Here is a 7,527-nt window from a genome sequence, read left to right on the forward strand (position 1 = left end):
TTCTCCTGCCTTTACTCGAGCTGTCAGGCATGAATCCCTGTAGCATTCCGTAACTAATTGACAGTAATGGGGGCCATTGGGAGTCTAAGAATACATGGCATTGCCCGGCATGCACTGGAAAGAAGGGGGGCTCCCTCGGGGGCAGCTGTGGGGGAAAATAAAGGCTGTCTTGTAAACTTGTTTTTTTAATTGAAGGTAGGAGGTAGAAAGTAGAGAGGAGCAGATTTAGACAGACTTCTACTTTAGCCTAAAAATTAAAAAGTTGTAAATGTCATATCTTATCCTGAGTTAATATCCCAGGATCCTAAGTTTGCCACAGAGAAGAAACAGATGGAATTTCAATTAACCCCAGGGCCCCCTGTGAAATCTATATTGTACCCTCTGGATTTACAACATATTGTAATATATGACTGCAGGCTTTGGAGATTCCATCGCAAATCAACCCTCTTTATTCCAGGGGTTCAGAAAACAGCTACAAAGGCCCACTTCAGAATCAAAAGTGGCCAACTTTTTACAACTCCATCCTCAGAGTTGAAATCAAATTTCTAATCTTACAACAGATTTCATTTATTGAGCAGTCTCATGTTTTTAGAGGGACGTTTATTTTTTTTTTCCATGAACAATGATGTTTACATGCGGAAATTGCTTAGCCCAAATAGAAAATTGGAAAGATACACCATTATCACACCTTGTAGAATGACTTACAGACCCACAGTAAATTATCTCCCAAGGACTTTTATAATCTAAAAATTCATACCATAAAGAACATAGTCTTCAATAGTAAGCATATTCAAGATAAAAACGAAATCAGTTACCTCTGCTATAAACATCAGAAGAAGTTGTATACGTTGAAATAAACTTTAAGAATTCCACGTTGTTTTCCAAACCAGAATTGTTTATCAGGTATCTATGAACTGATGATTTTGACCTTGAGTTCTTTTCCTTTATTACTGGCCTTGCCTTCCTGCACTTGTTCATTTCAAAAATAATATTTTTACATGCAAAGAAACTTTTAAGACTAATGTTGGCCTTTTACATTAGGGATAAATTTTCTGCACATTTTTCTTAGCAGACTACTTTTCCCTGAAATTGCACTTCACCTCAAATCATCCATGACCTTCTACAGAGATGAGTTATGTCCATGCAGTAGTATGGATTCTTTCCTACCCAGCTTGCTGCTCTGTTGTCCCACATCTTTTGATGGAAGATTTGCCTCCGGAATATTCCTGTGGAATATCTCTAGGGATTAGATAAGCAAAATTCTTGTTCTTTGAGAAAAAGTAAATTGGGGGCACCGAAATGTGTCTTTTTAAAAGAAGATTGGGGGTTGACATGTGATGTGAAGGGTCTCCCTCACCAAAGTGACCATGAGGAGGTGAGGACTAGGACAACTATTAGACTCACAGATGTTGACAGCTGGAAGAAATGGAAGAGACATCATCCAGAGAGCTAAGATATTGTGTACTCCCACTTTTCAGTTTCATGGAAGAAAGGAAGAATTCAATGAGGCAGTTTTAGAGATGTTCCTTTCCAGATAGCCAGGATGGCTGAATTCTCCAGCCAGCTGGTCTTTTCCTCCACCAAATGCACAGCTTTGCAGGAACATGTCAGGGGCCTATCTTCCAGCACGTAGCTAGATCAGCAGGGGTCATTATATGGTAAGGACATCCATCCAGATGGAGCAGAGTTTAGGTGTGGCACCAGGACTCGTGGGGGCCACCAGAGATACCCAAGGAACTGGACAACTCCCTCTCCCAGCAGGCTTGGAGCATTGGCTCCAAGGTCAAAAGAAGATTCTTTTGATGTAACAGACCTCTCTATTTCTAGCGATATTGGCTTATCCTCTTAAACCAGTTTTTAATCAGAAAAAAATATATATATTTTTTAAATAGTCTGAACATTTGCCTGTCTTGGACGTCTTAACATCAGGCATTCAAAGGTCATTTTAATGTAATGATTAAGGTTTATTTCCTCATCCGAACAATAACATGAATCTGTTATTAAACCCAGACCAACATTCATTTAAACTGTCTCACTTCCATCCTAGATATCATTTATTTTGGAAAGAGCAAATATGTGGTTACTTAAAAATAATATACCAACCAAATGTTAAGAGTGACTGGGTTTTTGTTTGCTTTTTTTTTTTACCCTTTGTGTTTATTTATCACATATGAATAATAAAATTTAATACCATAGTACTTACTATGTGCCAGGCACTGTTCTAAATGCTTTATATGCATCTGTTTTTTAATTATTACAATACTCTGAGGTACTATTATCTTTCTTTTCCAAAGGGAGAATATTAATGACATAAACAGTGTTCCAAGGACATGGTTGTTTTCATCCTTCAGAGGTGATGGCCACACATCAGGTTTTCTGACGGCCTGTTCATTTGCAGAGTGGCAGGTGACTTGTCTTTTACAACACAGTCAATATGGCTCTTCCTCTTCCTTTTCCCTCCCCTCAGCTTCTCCAGGTCTGCCCCAAACTTGACACTACTTACAACTTCTTATTTGAGACTCCCTGAGTTATGTTTGGCAACTTAACTTTTGGTAAAGTTTTCATTTTTATCCTATGAATTTCCTATTCCAACACCACCAGAAGTTAAATCAAGATAAAAGGAGAAGAAAAAGGATAATATAGGAAGTGTTCTGAAATCACCTGGGTTTAAGGCTTCGTAATCATATAAAGTAGAGAAAGTATACTGAATAAGTCAACTGAAAAAATAGATGGTCGGTGAAATTTTTTACTTTTTCCTTGTGTTTCCTCTGTTCTCCCAGGTTGGTTTTACTATTTTATTATATCTTTTCCCAAATACCCAAACCACAATTGTTTTTAATCACTTTGCTGGGCCAACAAAAATGTGTACATTAGAACAAACAAGATTCCTTTTAGATCTTACATAGCAGTTTTTCCCAAAAGTTTTCACTGACAAAGCTTTCCCACAGGTATCTATTCCTGTCTTTGAATCCTCTTGGCACTTACATATACAGATAGTGCCTCACCGCCAAGCCTCTGTTTATTATCTTGGCTTGGAACCCATCTCTAGTCATTTAATTTACATATATCTTAGCTTCAGAACCAGGTTCCCAGGAAAAGAACTATTCTTTTTCTTTGCAGATTCTGCTGTCTTATTTTGTAGGTCAGACAGATTTGTTGAGCTGAATTCAAGAGAGTGCTATATATAAATGACATATTTCCCTGAAGTCTGATTGCTGAGGATAAGAGTACTGAATTGATTGGGAAACTAGGCCAAGTAGACAAAATCTTACAGCAAGAATAGGAGAAAAGTTGGTGTGGCATGGGCTAGCGTCTGGCATGTCGGAAGATAATCCTAGTTTAGGACAGGAGTCCAGGAAGACTGTCCAGAATTTTGGAAGATGCAGTGATTTTAGAAGATTGGATTTTTGGAAGATGGAGCGGTTTTAGAAGCAAGATTGGATTTTCTCTAAACAAAAGAAAGGACATCCACTGTACCATTTGTGGGCAAGAGTTCAGGAGAAGCATCTGCCCTGCAAATGGCAAGCAAACCAGAGGTGACACCAGAGGTGAAGATGTTCAGAGAAAAACATCGATGTGGCTGCGTGATTTGGCAGGAGTCTTCAACTGGGCCATTATGACAAAACTGATTCCAGGATCTCACTTTTGTGATTTCAACAACTGTTCATCCGTTCTCTGCAGATTGCCCTTCTTTTCATGAGTGGGAATTTTGACCTTTCATTCACTTTGTCTTTGGAAGGTCAGAGGGGAGCATTGTTTAAAGGCAATCAGATTCTGCTTGGGAGAGCACCATGTGGAGGAGGCTGAGCTTGGGACACGGCACCATGGCAGTGATGCGCCTCAGTCTTACTCTTTCAACCTGTATCTTTTTCTATATATTATTAGCAAGCTGTTTTTATGTCTTCAGAAGTCATTTCTGCCTTTCATTAAGAATGATAGTATAAATTAGCATTTATGTAGGACCTTCCCAACAAGCTGCTAAAAGTCAATACTGAAAAAAGGGTTTGTGCTCTCTCTCTATTTTTAAATAATAGATTTTATTTTTAAAGCAGTTTTAAGTTTCCAGAAAAATTGAACAGAAAGTATAGAGAGTTCTCATATAGCCTCTCTTCCTTTCCATTCCCTTACCTCCTTCCTCCATAGTTTCCCTATTACTAACATCCTGCATTGGTATTGGTATATTTCTTACAACCTATAAGCCAATGTTGATACATTATTATTAACTAAACTCCATAGTTTACATTAGAGGTCTCTCTTTGTGTTGTACATTCTATGGGTTTTGACAAATGTCTAATGAAACATATCCACAACTACAGTGTCAAAACAGAGTAGTTTCACTGCCCTAAAACCTCCTGTGCTCCACCTATCCATCCCTTCTTTTCTCCCCTCTCCCCCCTGCCATTCACTGATATTTTTAGTGTCTCCATGTTTTTGCCTTCTCCAAAATTTCATATATATACTTGGAACCATCCACACTGCCTGATATTGACTTCTTTCACTTAGTAATAGGCATTCAAGGTGCCTCTGTATCTTTTTGTAGCTTGATAGCTCATTTCTTCTTATCACTGAATAATATTCTACCATATGAAATACCAGTTTGGTTATCCATTGACCTTCTGAAGGACATCTTGGTTGCTTCCAAGTTTTAGCAGTTGTCAATAAAGCTGCTGTCAACATCCGTGTGTAGCTTCTTCTCATTTGGAAGCTGAGGGACAGAGGCAAGCCTCCCAGAATTCTGTATCTCCACACTTTCCCTATCTGCCTCGTCAACTGACTGGTCCCTCGTGACTTCCTGATTCCTCAAAACTGCTCCTGGTCCTCCTCCAAGCCTATCATGGCAGAGTTAAGGGCATAGTTACATCCAAATTGCCTAATGTCTGATCCCAGACCAGGGAGAAATGAGCCCTAAGTTGTCACCATTGTGGAGAAGAGACAATCTCGACTGAGCTGGAGGAGCCCGTTACCACCAGGGCTTCTGGCCCATGACACTTAGACTTGTGTCCTAGAAGTCACTAGGAGATGCCATTTCTGGTCACATGTCACAGACAGAAAGCTTTCATCTTCTGAAGCCAATCCCCAGCTGGCTGGATACTCTCCTCATACCCCACCCTAATGCTTTTCCAACTGTTCCCTGCTTTAGCCTCAGGGAAAGTTCTCTGTTCCCTTAAAAAGAGAGGTTCTGATTAATTAGAACTCTCCACTTTAGATTTCTTCCATTGGGTTCTTCTTTGTGTTAAGTTCCTGTCTTCTTGACTCCCACATACATTAAAGCGCATTGGGATTTTCTGTGGAAGTGGCACAAAGTCACAGAGGTGGTCTGTCTCTGCAGACTGCCCTCTCCTCTTTTCATGCTCAATGGTGAAAGGCTGAAAATAGCAGAAGCACCTTGCCTCCCTTATTGCATTTCAAGAAGGGAATTTGCAGGTCCGCCAGCAGCCGAGTGGTCATGTGAAGTTTCAAGACACCTAATCCCACCTCAAGGCACAGTGGTTGGGCTCTCCTGAGATGTTGAGAAGGGGCTTCCCGGCCACTGAAAACCTCCTCTCAGGTTAGCACCTCACTTTGAGCTGCCTGAATATTTCTCAGAAACGTTCTCATCGCATGGCTCACCTTTTGAACATTCGCCGAAGAGGATCCACTTTACAGTTTTCTCTTGGTGACTCTTTGGGGGAGTTCACACTCCACACTCATCTTCAGAGATCTGTTTGTGGAAGAGCTTCTAGTTGGAGAACCCAATCATCATGCTGGTTGTCAGCAAAGTGGGCTTCTTCTGACCGGGCCCATGCAACCTCTCCCCACTTTGTTTAACTGTATGTGAAATGTGGCCAGCTGCACTTCACAGGAGAGCACCCACAACACTGCACATTAACCCGTTAGAGGAGAGGGGACGACACCGTGCCTTTTGACAAGAAGGGGAGGACAGTACGATGTGGGTTTTTGAGACAGCAACTATGGCAGGAAAGGGAGCGGGAACTGGGGATCCAATGTTGGCAGTCCTGAGGTGGAAGGAGGAAGAGAAAGGGTGAAGAAGCAGTGAGGTGGATTGAGTGGGAGGGTTTAATTATGACGTATTTTGTGCACCGGGATCTCTGAGGATACAGAAATAAAGCAGTCTGCTCCCAAGACTGGCTTGGCAATGAAAAACAATTCTCTATTTGTCGTTCAAATAGCAACACTGGGTTTGAGGTGAGAGAAAGCCATTGATTATCCTACTACCAGAGAACTCTTTGAGTCAGCGCTGCCCTGTTTCATAAGGGGCCTGAGCAAGGAAGTAGGCTCTAATATTTGTGCAGTACCCGCCATGTTTTCTGAACCCCCTTCAAGGGGATTTACATACATTACCTCAGTTTAGGCTGTTATCTCTATGTTAAAGCAGAGTCCATGAAAGCAAGAAGGGTTAAGTGACTTGCATAAGGACACATGATTCATAATTTTCAGTCTTCATCCAACTGTTTCCGAAGCCTGTTCTCATGCTGCATAGGAGGTTTAAAGCCCAGCTCTCCTAGTTCCCTACTCCAGACCTTCCTCCCACCAAGAAATGGTCCTCCCCCAGGCAGAAGGAGCTTGAAAACGTTCAATTAGAGGTGTATTTCTTTATCCAACACTTTATTCTTTGGCAACTGAGAGGAATGAGCCATTAAAAGGGTTGTCATTAATGCATTCCTTACTGAAAACATATTTAGGAGAAAATTCCCAACAAGGAAATTTTCACTATGTGCATGAGGAGCATGGGGCAGTCAGAAAAGGGACAAGGTGAGAGATTAACACAAAGGAAGATAGAAGACACCCTTGCTTGCTCCTCATTTTTTGTGGGCAGGGTGTGACCTGGGAGAAGCCCTTCCCCTCTTCTCCCTGTCCAGGAAGCAGGGAGGGTAACTGGCTCCTTATCCCCCAAAGGATCAGGGAGAAAGAGGAGGCCAGAGAGAATGTGGCATAGCAGAGATGGGGGGTGGGGGGATGCGGTAGGGTGGAGACAAAGGGGGAAGTAACTTTTTTAAGTAAAAAATGATAAGTGATGAATAGAATGGCTAATCCTGAGGAGCCCTGAGAAGGCCAGACTGCCGAGCAAGGGCCTCTCTTTTTTGCACTTTCCTTTTTCTTTTCTTTTTAATTTTCTTTTCTTTAATTTCGCTGCAGCACATATAATCAATTACAGCCTGAATTGGGATAAAGGGAGGGGAAGCACTTTAATTCATAAATCAATTTTATACGGTCATCAGTCAGGTTGTGAATGCAAATACCTCTGTCGGTTTAGGTTATTCAGAATTAATTGACTCCCACCGGGCTGGGCTGCAGATGGAGAGGGCCTTTCTCACAGAGTCTCCTTGGACCCAGCATGGGGGCCAACTGCTTCCTCCCTTCCCCCTCAGGCCCTCGACCACCCCCTCCCCTCCTTTACCCTCTGGGCCCCAAACGCGGAGATGATGGGGGTGGGCGTCCAGCAAAGAAGCTGGGTGGATAAGAGCGCAGAGTGTTTGAAGAAGGAAGGGGATACACAGAAAGATGAAAGCCCCCAAACAAACCCTC

This window comes from Prionailurus bengalensis, chromosome C2 (genome assembly GCF_016509475.1).
Source record: "Prionailurus bengalensis isolate Pbe53 chromosome C2, Fcat_Pben_1.1_paternal_pri, whole genome shotgun sequence".
Lineage (NCBI taxonomy): Eukaryota > Metazoa > Chordata > Mammalia > Carnivora > Felidae > Prionailurus > Prionailurus bengalensis.